The sequence below is a fragment of the Equus przewalskii genome, chromosome 1 (genome assembly GCF_037783145.1).
Source record: "Equus przewalskii isolate Varuska chromosome 1, EquPr2, whole genome shotgun sequence".
Classification (NCBI taxonomy): Eukaryota; Metazoa; Chordata; class Mammalia; order Perissodactyla; family Equidae; genus Equus; species Equus przewalskii.
Genome location: NC_091831.1, coordinates 152,024,788 through 152,041,798, shown reverse-complemented (window position 1 = coordinate 152,041,798; position 17,011 = coordinate 152,024,788). Strand labels below are relative to the sequence as shown.

At 37.1% G+C, this 17,011-nt stretch overlaps 1 long non-coding RNA gene across 1 annotated transcript in view; it reads right to left on the bottom strand.

Annotated features, from left to right (window-relative positions):
• Positions 1-517: 517 nt before the first annotated feature.
• Positions 518-17,011, bottom strand: part of LOC139084184 (uncharacterized) — a 175,106-nt gene continuing 158,612 nt past the window's right edge. Inside the window, exon 4 of the long non-coding RNA XR_011541565.1 lies at positions 518-755. This is a non-coding gene — a long non-coding RNA (uncharacterized lncRNA). The remainder of the gene's footprint in view (positions 756-17,011) is intronic.

Below are 17,011 nucleotides of genomic sequence, written 5' to 3'. Positions count from 1 at the left end.
TACATTCTGACAAAGGAGCACATCGCTGTTTAACAGTATTCAAGTCTCAGACATTTCCACTCTGTATTTATCTTCTAATAACATTTATCTTCTAATAACTAATAACAATAATGTTGTGATGCCTTCTCTTTTTCAGAAAAAAATGCCTAATTTTTACTAATGCAAAAAAACTCCAAGTTATTGTTAGCACACACACCTTATTTTGTACAACATGAATTTTTATTGTTGAAGGTTGAGTGTTAATCCTTCAGTAAAACATATGAGTAAACAGGGGCTTTCCTTATTGTGAAGGCATTATAAAGTGTACATTTATTTTCTACACAATAATATTTTATTTAAGAACCTTCATTGACATCTGTTCATAATTTCATTCATTTAACAAAATGTTTTGAGCACCTGCTCTGCACCAGGCAAAGTTTTATACACCAAAAAGATAACAGGAAAGAAATTAAAGTCCTTTTTTTCATACAATTTATTATGGTGAGAGATGACATACACTACAGAAATATATATATTATTTATAAATTATATATAAATACATATATTTTATTTATATAGAGATATTTGACAGGTAAGTGCTATGTGGAGAAATAGAGCAGGAAGCTTGGTGAAGGCACACGAAGTAGGAAGGATTCTTGCCGTTTTAGGGTCATCGGGAAAGGCGACATGTGAATCGAGACCTAACTGCAGACAGTGTGGAGAATGTGGTGGATGCAAAGGCTCAGGGAACAGCAAGGAGCCCTCTTGAAGTGGAACTAGAAAGGAGGAGACAACAGTACGCATTTTAACAATAAACTCACTGTTTAAAGACTGAGTAACTTTAAAAGCTACTTTTTCCCCCCGCTTTCAATAACTCAAGGTAAGCAGTGTCTATTCCTACTTCTTTCCATGACTCATCTCTTAAAAACTATAAGCAATTGTTTTCCCACTCCAGATGGCTATCATTTACCATGCTCAACGGTGTCTTCTTTGGGTACTAAAAAGCAAGCTCTCACAACAATAATATTTACTTTATGTATTTGGTTTATATATTGGGCTTTGAATTGCCTTAGGGGGAATTATCAAAATAAAATTCATAGAGTCGAATAGGTTACAATACGTAAAACAAGAACAGTCATCATTAGTAAGCATAATGATTTAAACATACCAGCATAAAATCACATAAAAAACTCATTTTTAAAAATACCAGCACTAATCTAGGAGCCAAAAAAGCAAGTTTCATTTTTTTTCTAAAGGTTATCTTGCAGACAGAATTCATTAAGATTGGGAGAAGATAGGGTATTTTTTTCAGTAGGGATGCCAAGCTCTTGACAAGAAGATTCTGCTTCCTGCTCTCCTTCGGCTCCACAAGATGAAAGTAATGCAGGAGGACCCTGGCATCTCAGTTACAAATGTTTGGTCAGTTGCTGTTCCTCATCAAGTAGAGCTCCTTCTCAATCCCTGGGTATTTCTAGTGAGCCCGACCTCAGCTATGTTTCCTTGCTCCTTATTTTGACACACAAAAGTCCTCTCATGCTGAGTCAACAACTAATTATGACTCTTTTCAACTAGGTAAGTATAATTTTGCCCACTGAAATTGAAAAATCACCCGATGATCTGTTGGCCACTTCCGGGGACTTTTTGAAGACTCCAGAAGGCTGAGCTCAGACAGTAGTTGGTTATCGCCAGCAGAGTTTTCCTATAATTAATCATTCTGAATGGTGTTTTATAAGTACACATGGTTTTATGTGAGCTCCTCATGAGTGGCTTGTAAGGGAGTGTTCACCTGTATTGCCCCATTAGGAAAGCAGGATAATGACGAAGCTACCATTTGGCTTTCCCAGTTCAGTCCTCCTGGCCAAAGGGGTTCTTTAAAGTTGGGATTTTGTAAAAATAACAAGAGGATTTGTTTAAAAAGACTGAACCTACACTATAGAATCAATTATATACAGATTACTAAATATTTACCTGAAGCACAAAAAACAAGAACCGATTGTGGAGATAAGTAGGGATGGGTAACTACAGTGGAGCATTTGAAGGAACTTTGCACGGGGTTTTGGTGTGAGCCTTCACTGGTGTGGCCGAGGACCATGTGTCTGTCCTGTGATTGGGTGGAATCTATTGTTTTTTCCTGATTCTATGTTACGTGCGTCTATATCCTGCGCGGAGTTACAACTGCTAAAGCTTCAATTCTTTCTTTTGTACTTAAAAATGCCCTGTGAAAAACTTCTGTTAATGTTTTCTGCACTTGTAGTGATAGAAGTTTCACTAGTGTTCAGAGAACAGGGACATCTTCTGAAGTAAAATGCTATGTGGAATACTCTTCCCTATTTCCCCTGAGACTTTTCTTCTATCATTCTTATTGGCTACTTGGCTGTATACTTAGAATTAGAAGCGAGTTTCGTTGGTCAGATTGCAACTTTAATAGAGTTTTGCATTTGGCTGCTTCATTCCTTACTCAGTGAGAGCTACAAAAGCATGAATGAAGTGTCTAGAGATGTATCTACACAAAAATTAATGAAGGAAAGAAAGATCATCAATGACTCAAAGATGGGACTACGTGCAACAGTATCTTGCTGATTCCTCATGACCCAAAGTGGAGTGCTACATTAGTTCACAATCTAGCCGTGCCTCACATATCACCTTCATTATGCTTGATTCACTGATTCAACTAAAATGTGAGTGCCTACTATGCAATGAATCTCACTTGAGGTTTTGAAAAAGACAAACATGGTTTGTGGCCTCCTGGAGCATATGATCTACCTTATGTGCTCATCAATTTTTCTTGCATTGTTTAGAACATGTGTAGACAAAAAACAAAACTTTGAAATCCAGCAGCAAAATGAAGAGGTAATAAATGCCCTAAGATTTTCTTAGAGATACTGTAATTCTATTGATGAAATGATTTGTATGAGATTCATTTCAGGTTCTGGGTGTTTGTCCAAATTGCCAGGATATCATTTACCTGAAATACATCAGTATCTTAGGTGTGTTTCCAGCCTGGTGAAATGAAATCTGTTTCTTAAATCTCCAAACAACTCTTGTGGAATATTTTTCAGTTTAAATAGTTCATGATGTCAGCATGTCAGAGGTTTAAATTTACACAGTTAAGAGTCTTTCTAATGGGACTCAATAGGGCATGTATCCAAGCAGAATTTTGCCGACTTTAATCTTGAGCTTTATAGTAAGAGTTCACTGCACCTATCTAATGTGAGAGAATGTGAATTGGCAATACATTATTCCATACGTTATATATTTATGAGGCCTGCTTATCCAGAACTCACAGCCCAATTATTACTCTAGCTAGAGACCTGATTTCTAGACTCATGTTTTTTCCTTGTGTACAGCTGTAAACCACAAGTGAAGTTTCTAATGTTAGACAAGGTGTACCCATTAGTTCCACTAAAAAGCTCTAACCACCGGAGCTCATTGATTTTTAGTTTCATATATCTTTAATGAGGAGATTAAATACTTGTTTAGGAAGCACAGCCTAGCTTAAGCGGTGTTTGCTCCTTCGGCATGTACAGTTGAAAACCTCCATAATCTCTCCCACAGGTCACGTCACGGAACAAGCCTTTTTACCCTAAAACATAAAGTACTTCTGTAGTTGTGTAAATGAACATATTATCATCATTTCTCAAAAGCATTTAAAATTAATAACCATAGGAGAGGCAACAAATATTTCGAATAGTCTGCTATCTAGGCACATCTTGTAGGCTGTCTATTATTAATTCTTCATAAATGTCTAGCAAAACACCAAGTCCAGTTTTCAAGTGAGGATAAAACCTATCTTGATCACAAACTGGTGTTGACTATGAGGTGAGAGAAACTCTTACCTCATGGCCAAACGCAGGTCCCACCTACTCCTCCTGCGTCATCAAGAAAAAAATTAAAAACTAGTCAGTTTCTAGAATATTCCTTAAGCATATAATAACTGTAAAATAACTGCACTGAGAGATTATGCCAATTCACTGTTGGATAACTAAACAAAAGCATGATCAGAATAAGGAGCATCAAGCCACATTGCTTCGCTGATTATGCATCATAGACCTAAGTATGCGATGTTGCGAGTCCCTTAAAATAGGATCAAGCAGAGCGATGTTAGCATTTTCTGCACACAGAGGCTTTTGTGTGTGGTAAGCAAACCACACTCTAGGAGATCTGGCGCAGGTCCCTAGGTAAGCTAACCAGACAGGTGGAAGAGAAGATCAATTGATTGCTCACTCTACTTTAAAGAAGGAAAAATTTTCTCCTTCAGGGAAAAACAGAGAAAAGGTGGTAACGGAAGGTGAGGGGGGTGTGGAGAAAATGGAAGAAACATGATGATCCAGTGAAGACTAAATTAGTGGAAATGTATCTGGTTCCCTTAGAAAATGTTTTATCACTCCTTTAGCAATTTTGCCATTGGTTCCCCATAATACTGAAGCAATCACTCATTATTTATAAGAATAAAATGGTTTTTATTTTAATCATCTATAATCATTCTAAAATGGGTCATTTAACAAGTTTATTCAGAGGCTATAGCAGCAAGATAAGAATGTGATAGGAGATGCAAAAATTAATAATTCTCAGCCTGGTGGAAGATATTTGTAACAAATACAGAGAAAGGTAATATCCTCAATATGATGGGCTTTAAAAAAAATCACTAAGGGGGCCAGACTTGTGGCTGAGTGGTTAAAGTTCCGGGTGCTCTGCTTCAGCAACTGGGGTTCACAGGTTTGGATCCAGCTGCAGACACACTCCACTCATCAGCCATGCTGTGGAGGCATCCCACATACAAAGTAGAGGAAGATAGACACAGATGTTAGCTCAGGGCTAATCTTCCTCAAGCAAAAGAAAAGGGGGAGGATTGGCAATGGATGTTAGCTCAGGACAAATCTTCCTCATCAAAAGAAAATCACTAAGAATAACACAAACATCTTCAAAGAAAAATAGGACAATGACTAGGGTATGAGCAAAGAACGTGAAAAAAATATTCTAAAGGCTAATACATTAAACCTCCCATAACTTTATAAAGCATGGCAAAAATACAATTTGACAATCTATATTAGAATCCTTAAAATGTTTAGGACTTTTGGCCCAGTAATTCAAGTTATAGAAATTTACCCTAATAAAATAATTAGAACTATTTCTAACGATATAAAAATTATATATCAAGAGGTTGGGAAAATTCTAAATATCTAACAACAAAAAAAGGAAATACTGAAATAAACTATGGTATATTCATTTAATGAAATATCCTCTAGACATTAAAATTACATTAAAGAACAATTTTAATCACATAAAAAACGTTCATGATACAACTTACTGAAGAAAGCATTTATTTATAGCATGATCATAATTGTGGGAAAATATACATAGAAAAAAAGAAAAGGAAATATTTCAATATTTTAATAGTGGTTATATCAACATTGTGCAAATTTATCTGTAATTTTTTTCTTTATAACTTCCTATTTTTTCCAAGTTTTCTAAAATGAGCATATATTACTCCTAATTTGTTTTTAAGAGAAAAACAAAATGTCTAAGAAATACATCGGTCCTCTAAGGAGAGTGGAAATACAGTGAAATCTATCTGGCAAGCACTGGTTTAATATCCCAAGAATTTTCGTGATATCAAAATTTTAGTTTAGCTAAAATGTATCATTTGAGCTACCCAGGAGAGTGTGGGTGTTGAAAAATAATAACATAGTCTTACGCCATGAGGATTTTGTTCACGTTCATGGAAATTTTCCACATGCAGAATATTAAACATCCTCCACATTAGTACTTGCTGGTTCAGAGATCATTTTCAGAGGACACAGCAGCTCAGGAGAACTTTTTTCTTCCATACACATAGAGAGGTAAAATCTATTTTCTCGTATAGTAAATCAGTGTGCCATGATTCCGTACAAAAGAACTGCTAGGCATTGAGGGCTTACTACAGGTCAACTATTTACTTTCAAATACATTGTTTGGGTTATCACTGCGGCTCCTAAGGGTTAAGCCTCAAAAGGCTCGATCTGAAAGGAACCGGCTGCATAGCTGGTACACCAATCCGGGTTCAAAATTCTCCTCTTCTAAAAGGCATGACTGGTCCAGAGGTTGCGACTGTGTAGCAGTTCAACATTCATGTTTAATCTTCGCACAAGTTTAAAGTAGCCTTAATTTCGCTCTCATTTTCTTTTCTCCACACTGAGCTAACAACACTTGAGCCGATGATTCAGAAAATTATCTTTAGTATGCCCTAAAGGCATAGCAAGAATGCCCCTTTCTGTTGAGCCCTGGCCTCTAATACTTTCCTAGGCAAGACCTTGAGAGCGGTAGAAAATGGAGAGGGCGAAGGGGGAAATCTTCAAAAGCAGCGTGCCTCTAAATTGACACCATGTAAACCTCTCCTAGCATCGGGAAACCACTGCTGGGGGTAAATGAAATGAATTCACTGGGGCATCTAATCCTATTCCTGGAACATTTAAACGCTTTAAATGCACTGGCGAGCAAACAAACTTCAAAGCAATCATTACACCCCAGACACTGTTGCTTGTGTGGCTGAAATCTTTATGAGATTAGCCCCCCGCAGGGAGAGAAGTTAAACGCTGCCAGAACCACTTTGAAACTGTCGGGAGGATACCCATTTACCGGCTGAGAATCAGGGCAAACGCGCCTAATTCCCAGCGAAGCTCTGCCCCAGACCCAGACGTCACCTATGGAGCCTAACACACCATCCTCTCGCGCAGCCTTCCTTTCTCAGCCTGGAAACCCCATCAGCCCTGACAACCCTGGACCAGCATAAGAATTCAAAGTTCTTGCCTTCACTGGACAAGAATTCAATGCTAGATGGCATATATTAAACCAATATTGTAAAAGAGTGTGACTAAGAGATTTTAGTTGTTATTTTCTTTTGTTCTGTTTCAAATATACGAAAAGCGATGAGTAAAAATAAAGTGTATTGTTACAGTTTATTTTCTGTGAACTTCTCAGTTCTTTTACTCAAGTCAAATATTCCCCCAATTTTTCTTCTTTCCTCAACCCAGATCTCAAATCTATAATGTAAATATAATATTTCATTAGTTAACCAATTTATGAATAAAACTTTTGGTTATTCCTAAACTAGCAAAGTGACTTTTTACCTTTGTAAATGGGGCTAAAAAATACCAATGTTAATTCATTGAACCAACATTGACTTGCCTACCGTAATAGACAAGCAAAATGAATACTAATTCCTATAAAGACAAATCAAGAGGAATCATTCCATCATGGGGCTCCAGTTCAGTGGTGGGTATGACAAGACAGACAAATCTGAGGATTCGAGGTGGGTGTTTTGGGTACACAAAGGAAGAGCAAGCAGATGGCGATGGGGCTTGAATACCTTTTCTTCCCATAATCTTTTCATCTCCATGGTTCTTAATTTCTAAAATCCTATGTCTTATAGCTAATCTCATACTCTCAATTTTCAGACTCAAATTTCAGAGATTGAAGTTATTTCTATTTGATTTGTCTTTGTCAATTCAAACAGAAAAATTTATGAGAACATAATCAGCTTTTATTTACTCCCTGACATGATGCTGCCAAATTAGTTTGGTTCCCTCTGAACATCATGGCCAAGATGTTTCTTCCTATCTTTAAAGGGACTGTGTTTATTGAGAAAAATGTTGGCACATCCTGGGGTCACCTCTGTGGGGAGGCACAGCGCTTTCAGTTACATGTTCTTGTTGCTCCTCAATTTTCATAAAAGTATGTTAATTCTGCTCCCAGCAGGACTAACAGTTGAAGCATATGGCTCAGCCAAGCTAATCAGTTACCTAGACCAGGTATTGAAAATCTCAAATGAAAAAGAAAAAAAGAAAAATGAGAAAGATAGAGGGGCTGGCCCAGTGGCATAGTGGTTAAGTTCACGTGCTCTGCCTCACTGGCCGGGGGTTCATAGGTTCAAATCCTGGGCGTGGACCTACACACTCCTCATCAAGCCATACTGTGCCAGTGTCCCATATGCATAAAATAAAGGACATAGATGTTAGATCAAGGACAATCTTCCTCAAGTAAAAAGAGGAAGATTGGCAACAAATGTTAGCTCCGGGCCAATCTTCCTCAGCAAAAAAAAAAAGAGAGAGAGAGAGCAAGAAGGAGAGGGAGAGGAAATAACCTCAAGATGATGCAGAGCCCACCCAGTCCTTAGTATATTTTAAAATTTTTCTGTCATTATGCCATTCCAGCAGGAAGTATCACCCCTCAAGCACATTCTATTAGTTACCCAAAGATTTATTACTTTGTGGCTTTGGGGTGTAATTCTATCAGGCTATCTACTAGAAAATTATAAGTAAGCTCATTGTGAAAGTACTGTAAGAATATCGTCTCCCACGTTGCAGTGCTCTCTCTGCTAATCCACAAGAGAAATTTATCTCTGAGTACAGAATGGGAAAAAAATTAGAATATTCATGAGCAATGACCTGGTTTGTTTTTATCTCATTAAACACTGAATAAAGCTAATCGAGCCTCCTTTAAGTTGGCTGCTCAAAACTTCAGAGTCACATCCATGGCCCAATTCACTCAAGAATAAAAAATTCCCAATGTTTGACGCATACACAACTCTCAATTCCAACTTCCTACAGTTTTTCTAATATTCTTGTCCCTTACTCCATTCCTTCATCTATTTTAAATGTTGATTCTGTCTTGTTGGATTGCCTGTATTTAGTTAAATAATCTTAAATCTTTTTTTAAGTGTAATATTAAAACAAAATGAAGCCAATAACTACAGATCTCCATTTTCAGAGATGCCCCATCCTTCTTATCTTTGTAAGACTCCAGCTTTTGTTTCCTATCTGGCAATGCTACTAATATTTGCCAATCCAGCAGAAAGTTTTACACAAATGAACTGGTGTAATAGGGTGTTAACCTATAATATGAGTTTGTCACATCACAGTCACACGATGGGAGATCTGCCATTGATTTTTCAGTAAATATGGCAACTGGTGAAAAATATAGTGTGTGTTCCTCAGCACTAAATTTTTCAGCAACCATTTTTCTTTTCTGCTGTTTTCTATTCTGCTGTCTTCGGGTGATATTTAATAAAATGCTCTCTTTTCTCAGTATCTGAGCTTGTACTGACATGGCTAATGGGGCCTATACTGAAGTTGTCATCTGTTTTGCCATTAATGCATTTGTAAAGCTTTCCTTCATTCTTTAGTAAAGTAAAAGAAGCAGATTGGGTGGGAAAAATTATTATGTTATGGAATCAAAGAGCAAGAATGGACCATGCCTCCCTCTGTTCATTTAAGTAATTCAAATCCTTATAGGCCAAAACATAATTTCTTAACATCTCAAAAAGTGAAACTCAGAATACAGTAAAAGTGAATGGCAATGGTTGGAAAGTTCTTCTTTCCATTTAGCCTAAGCTGTTCCTTCTGGAACTCAAGTGCCTTTGTTTATTATTCTGTTCTCTTTTAATGTTGAAAAATAATCAATATCTCCAATGTGAACCCCTTGGAAGGTCAGGTGTGATGAGGTTAGGATGTCATTGGAGAAGGCCTACTCTGTCTCACATGAGATGGCATTTACCTTGCAAAATTGCTATATTCCAGGGTCTGGGCCTCTGACTTGTACAAGCTCAGAAACCTGATTTTGTCAGCAAGGGGAGAATGGAATTACTGGTCATGGGAAGATGTAATCAACAAAGTTCACTGAGATCAACACGGAGAACTGACTTCTTTTCTTGGTGATGTGACTAATTCTTTAGCTAACTTATCATCTTTCTGTTTGTAGGTACACAAGGCATCAGAAAATTGGAATACGGGAAATCTATTATTAATTTAGTTGTTCCACAGACTTTGAACATCAGCATGTAAAGACACACAAGATACCGAGTCGAGTAAGATGTATTCCCTGACCTCAAGAAATGTGTAGTCTACCAGGCAGACCCAGACATATAAACACAAATTAATAATGGTATAGACTATAGCAGGAAGTCTATTCCGTGAATGTTCAAAGACATTACACCAGATCAGGCTCTGTAATAGGAAAATGCTTGCCTGTGGAAGAGGAATATTTAAAAGCTGCTGCCCAAGACTCCCTCTTCTACAGAAAGTGATGGATTGGACCTGATCCTTTGTATGATTATTTTTTAGTTTATCCATCAGGGAGGAATCTTTTTTCCCTTCCTGTCAATTTTTCCTCTTTATCTACACACGCACTCCCACCATATAAAGCAGACAGTTTTAAAGCCACAGTTGCTCATCTCCTCTTGCTTAAATAATGTAATTAAAAAATAAAAATCTTGGGGGCCGGCCCTGTGGCCGAGTGGTTAAGTTCATGCACTCTGCTTTGGAGGCCCAGGGTTCGCATCCTGGGCACGGACATGGCACCGCTCAATAGGCCATGTTGAGGTGGTGTCCCACATCCACAGCTAGAAGGACCCGCAACTAAAAAACTATACAATTATGTACTTGGGGAATTTGGGGAGAAAAAAGCAGGGGAAAAAAAAGAAGACTGGAAACAGTTGTTAGCTCAGGTGCCAATCTTTAAAAAAATAAAATAAAATAAAATAAAAATAAAAATCTTTAATGACTCTCTATTGCCTGGAGAATAAAATCCAAATATCAATGTTGGGATATCATGGGAGGCCTCTATTTCCCATCTTATGTTCTTCATCTCCTTTCCCGTTTCTTTATGCTCTTGCTAAGTAAACAATTTACTTTATTCAGTCAGTCAATAAATCTGTAAATATTTATTAGACACCTACTATGAGCCAAGTACTGGGCTTAGGATGGTGAGCAGGAGAGAAACAGACCAATAGACCATGCTTGTTCCCTCAGCCTGGGAGTTGACTCCCGTTCCATTTGTTCGTTTAAAGGCTACTTAGTATTCAAAGTGTAGCTCAAATTTCACTTCATTCATCATATTGCCTGGAATCTACCCAACTGAAAGAAATCATTGCCTGGTACATATTCCAATCCTCCACCCCAGATATTTTCTTGTAGAACTTAATTACCTCCTAGTTATTTTTGCCTCTACTTAACTACTAGTATGTAAGTCTCCTGAGAGCAGGATTCGTACATGATTGGTTTCCTCCTGGCATTCTAGACATAGTAGTTGCACATGGAATAATTGAATAGAGCCAACTTCTCAGCATTTCTGGAGGTGCAAACCTAAAGGTACAATGATTTAAAAAGACCTCATCACCAAGCTTTGGGTCTTCTCCGGATACAGCAGTGTTTTTATTTTGTCAAAAAAGTTTAACTTTGCTCCTGCTCAAATACGCCATGCCGTTTGGGTTTGTATTTGTGTATTAAAATAAATGGAAATGTTTTCTTGTGACTTGTTTTATAGCTTTTATTGCAGAAAATAAAGTTTTTCTCTTTTTAATACCTGATATACAAAAATGTTAGCAGGTCATTTCCTCTCAAAAGTTACACTGATTTTCATGGTCCTTCTCAGGGTATTTCATGCTAAGTGTACATCTCATAGGAAATGTGTCTTTGAACAGATTTGCTGCTCTGTTGGCTATTGGCTTAAAAAGGGTCCCAGGATATTCATTTCCGGATAGCTTTACACCATAAAAAAATTGAAATAGAGTGTCTTGGTTTCAAGTTGACCCAAGAGAGGAAGAAAACATGAACCCCAAGGAATTGTCATTTAGGCATTGATGACCAGATCAGTGTAAATTTTACTTTAGCACCTGCTGTTCTCTTTATGTCAGCATCTTGGAAGCGGCAAGGCTGTGCTGTTCTGTGGACACCTCAAAACTGTGCCTTAAATCCACCAGAAGACCCGTGTGAGTGAAAGAGCCAGGACAGCAGCTTCTCCCGACCTCTGTGTCCAGTTCCTCTAATTTCCCAGAGGTGAAACCTACTGTTTCAGACTAACTCTGTTTCCTGTGACTTTATATAGCCTGGCTGCCCTCTTCTTTTCCTTTTATGTTTGACACACCCCATTACAAAGAATCGCCTCTTTTCTTTTGTCAGATAAGCTACAAATTTGCCCTTTTAAATACCAATTCCCAAGGCTTGCTTGCTCCAGTCCACAACATCTGATTAGTTTCACCCATTTTCCTGGTGTTCTCCCTCAAACTAGTCTGGCAAATATGGAATTCATGAGAACATTCTTGGGCTTTACGCCATTTGGGCTTGAACCCCAGTTAAAAGGCAAGTTCTTTGAAAATATAGGTCATCTATTCATTATCAATCACCACTATATTTTCTTTATATTCTCAGAGACTAACGGCAGGCATGTTTTAAAATGTCCACATGATCTTTTTTTTTTAAGATTGGCACCTGAGCTAACATCTGTTGCCAATCTTTTATTTTTTTCTCTTCTCCCCAAAGCCCCCCAGGACATAGTTGTATATTCTAGTTGTGGGTCCTTCTAGTTGTGGCATGTGGGATGCCACCTCAGCATGGCCTGATGAGCGGTGCCATGTCCTTGCTCAGGATCTGAACTGGTGAAATCCTGGGCCGCCTAAGCGGAGCTGAGGAACTTAACCAGTTGGCCACGGGGCCGATCCCTGACATGAGCATTTTTAATTTCAAGAAGAATTTAACTTGTCTGGTTTACTTAGAAAAGAAAATGGTTTTCCTTCAAAAAACCTTAATCAATGATGAAGTTCATAGATGTTTGCATTACCTACCAAGAAAAGAGGTAAAGACGTAGGCTTTAAAATGAAAAAGGGGGCTGGCCTGGTGGTGCAGCAGGTATGTTTGCACCTTTTGCTTCAGAGGCCCGGGTTTCCCCAGTTCGGATCCAGGGTGTGGATATGGCACTGCTTGGCAAGCCATGCTGTGGCAGGCAGCCCACACACAAAGTAGAGGAAGATGGGCACAGATGTTAGCTCAGGGCCAGTCTTCCTCAGCACAAAGAGGAGGTTTGGCAGCAGATGTTAGCTCAGGGCTAATCTTCCTCAAAAAAAAAAAAAAAAGAAGAAAATTAAAATGAAAAAGAACTCCCTTTCTTCATTTTGTTTTCCTTTTTTTTTTATTATGAAAGGCATTTTAGGGAGGGTGGCTTTAAATATCAACTCAGCCCTTCTTGCTGAATTAGGTAATACTGAAAGGAAAGAGAACTGACCTGTCAGGGGGGAAAATGTTTAAATTCAGAGAAAATAGAGTAGAGTTTTCAGAAATAGTAACTCTAGTTCCAATAGGATTTTATTCCAAGAATTTGAACACTTAAAAGACTAAGACGAGACACCTACATCCACAAAGAGGAGCTGCCAATTATCTGGTGAGTTAAGCAGTTAGTTATCTGCTGAATTTAGCCAATTTGAAAAAAATTCTAGCCCCAAATTCCTTCTTTCCCCTCAACAGCGGATTACTTTTATCTGACCTGTCTGGCAAATGAATTCAGTTCTGCGCTTCATTTTGCCCACGTGGACAGAAGTTGAATGTAGCATTCTGATCCAATTCCCAGAGGTAGGGAGGTGCCGGGAGGGCATTATTTACATTTGAGTTCCTCAGAATGACGTTATAGTTTGGTGATTGAATAAAGAATTAGAGTAACTTGCACATTCAAACAAGTTTTGATTACTTAGGAAAATAGAGGTAAAGCTTGGCATGGATTACCCCTGTGGGGGATTAGAATTGGCCACCCGAAGGTATGTTTCTTTGGCATGAAGACTATTTTGGGCTGGTTACTCTTAAAAACTGCAGACATGAGAGGAACTTTGAAAAGTAGAAGCCACCCTTTGTTAAGAGACATTTACATTTGTAAGGGAAATCTCCATCTGTAAAGGTGTCTCCCTTTCCGTACCAGGAAGAAACTCTCTAGAAACTCTTACCAATGCGGAAGGCAAGGGATTAAATCTGTGTAATAACCTTACTCTTGTTTACTGTACTTTTCTGGTGATCTCCCATAACTGACTCCCCCGACTCCCAACATCCTCCTTTGTCTTTAGCTGAGGATGGTATTTAAGGTGAGAGCTCCCGTCATTTTGGCAAGTTGCGCAGTTTTCCTGAGTCTCTCCCATGTATGCATGTCATAAAGCTTTGTTTGATTTTCTCCTGTTATTCTGTCTCATGTGAATTTAATTCATCGTCTGGCCAAAAAGACCTAGATTGCGTAGAAGAAATGTCTTCCTCCCCTACACCCCAAACCACAGACATTTGACAGAGAATCAAATTAGGCACCAACTCAACTGTTCGGAAAATTTCCATTTAAAAGAAGAGGTGTGTTGAATATATTTGTGCACCAGCTCTGACACTTCTGTAAATGATTTTAACATCTCAAAGCCCAGATGAAAGTATTATAATGGCAAGAAGTAGAAATATCACTAGCAAACATAAGAGGATCCTTTTATTATTCCTAGTAGAAGAGAAATAGGTCCAAACATTTCAAAGTATTGGTGAGACTGATGCAAGACCATAAATCAACATGTGAAAGCAACGACTACAAATTCCTCTCTTCTTGCTTCCTTCGCTCAACCCAGATGTAAATTCAAATTATAGAACAGTAAAATACTTAAAGGAGTATTAACAAAGTCAAGAGGCAGGAAACTGAGCCAAGAAATAAACCAGGTAATTAATTTCTATATACATAGAAATTCTTCAAGAATTTCTTTAGGAAAAATAATGATACATAGGAGGAAAAAAATATCCAAATCTTTAAATAGTCACATTTTTTAACACGAAGCTAGCCTATAATTTTCCCCATGAAATTCAATAAAGTACAGTAAGCCTTTCAAAACCTTTAATAAGTCTATAAATGCAGGATTAAAATAATTTGTAAAGCAGTGGGATTCCTTTTCAAGGCTGGCCATTTATACCAACAACAAACACAAAAAGATATGGTGGTTGTTTTGTACTTCAATGGCCTTACTTTGTTTGGACTATAATGAACCATAAAGATCTTCTATGATGTGGATGTTAAAATAGTGAGTTGGCTTACCTGGGGCTAAAATACAATCTGAAACAACCACCCCAGCAATAGTCAAATGTCTGCCTCAGAAAATTAAAAATTATAAACTGCTATAGACCTTCGGTATGTTAACAGCTACAGAACCAGCTAGTAAAGAGAAAAGCATATACCACTCAACAACAAAGTTAATCTCACCTCAAACCAGCCAAGCTACATTAGATAAACATCTGCTAGACTACACATTTAGCTGGGGCGTATGAACATCACGTTATTCTCCAGCAAAAATCCTGGATGGTGTATTTTAACACTCCCCTCCATCCCCATATTAACCATAAAAAATATCAAAGAGATTATACCCAGTCTGTTGTTTGGCAGGACCTGGTAAATTCTCTCCACTTTCAAATATAAGCAAAGCAAACAACAAACTAGATAAGGACTATATTTTTTTGAATCTATAGCATGAAAAAAGGAGAAATTGGTCTAATGAAATGGAGGAACTGAAACCTATAAAAATTATTTAAAAAATAAAATAGGAAAAACTAAATACATTTATTTTAGAATGCATTACTTTGTATTCTCAATAAAATACAAGAAAACAGAAACTTTATCAAACAAGATGAAAGAGAGCTTTTTTAAAAGATAAAGTATACAGCAAACCAGCTGTAGTAGGAATGAAGATTATGACATCACTTCAGTTTTCCTTCACTTCTTTCATTCATGTTAAAAAAATAAATAAAAAGATGAAAACAATAATCTCCATTCTTATGAAACCAGAACACAGTCCACCAAGCCTCAGGTTATATAAAATAGCAGCCAAATACACTGAATTCAGGAGAGAAGTGAAGACGGGCCCTGAGAGCATGCAAAAAATTCGACATTTTTTTTACAGGATGCAGCTTTTCTTGAAGTTTTAGATGTCAAATCAATGAAAGGCCCAATGAGCTGTCCAATAATTAGAATAGTTAAATCTGATAAAGTGGGCAATACACAAGTTGATCCTAACAACACTGTTTCACACCATGAAACATGAGGTGAAGCCAGGCCAAGGGGAAAGGCTTGAGATGAGCCATCTTTGCAGGAAGCAGGCAGAGAGGATGTGGAGGTAAAGTAGCAATCAACGTGGAGGCAGCTAATGAAAATTAAAGAAATATATGCTAAATCATGCCATGAAGGGCTTTAAAATTACACGGTTTCATTATGAACTACATATACCTTCTACTTTTATGAGGAGTAGAAATATGTCCTATAAGACAGGAATGAAATGCAAAATACTTATAAAAAGTGTATGGCTCATATACCAACCAATCAGAACAAATCCTGGCCAATCAGAACCAAAGGAAATACATGAGATATACATATTGGAAAAGAGGGGGCCAAATTATTCCTATTTGTCAATGGTATGATTGTATACATAGAAATTCCAAGAGAATCAATTAAAAAAACCAAGTAAAGCACAATAATAATTCAGCAAGATAGTATACACAAAAATCAATAGCTTTCCCATACACAAATGAGTTAGAAAATATAAGAAAAAAAATGCCACATTTAAGAAGGAAAAAAAAAACAAAGTAACTAGAGATAAATATAACATGAAATATGTATGAGTTACTTAGAAAAAAATAATTTAAATTATTAAAGGACCTAAAAGGGAGAGAGACGGAAAAGATAAGACCTGTTTTTAAATAGATGGATTAATCCTGTATGGATGAAATTCTTCACAAAATATTATAAATTAAATGTAATTTCAATGTAAATAACAACACAATTATAGGAGAGAAAAAGGGTACCTGAGAGCAGTCATGAAAATTCCGCAGAAGGACGGTGAAGATCTAAGTCACACAAAATAATCAAATGGACTTTAAAGCTACAGAAATTAAAACTGATACTTATCCAGGAATATATAGCATATTGACTGAAGAGAACAGAGACTTCAAGAAATAGGAATAAATATATTATTCATATTAGTTTATAATTAATATGACACTTTAAATCAAGACAGTGGGAGAAGAGTGATTATTTAATAAATGATATTGGAGTGTCTAGTTTACCACTGTAAAAAACAAAAAGCTATCTGTATCTAACCCTTTATACTAAGATAAAGTTCAGATGGATTCAAGTTATACAAAATGAGGAAAAAAGTATGCATCTTAGAATTGATGAAATACTGTATATCAACAATAGCGAATACCTGGAAATATCTTGGCAGCATTTTTGA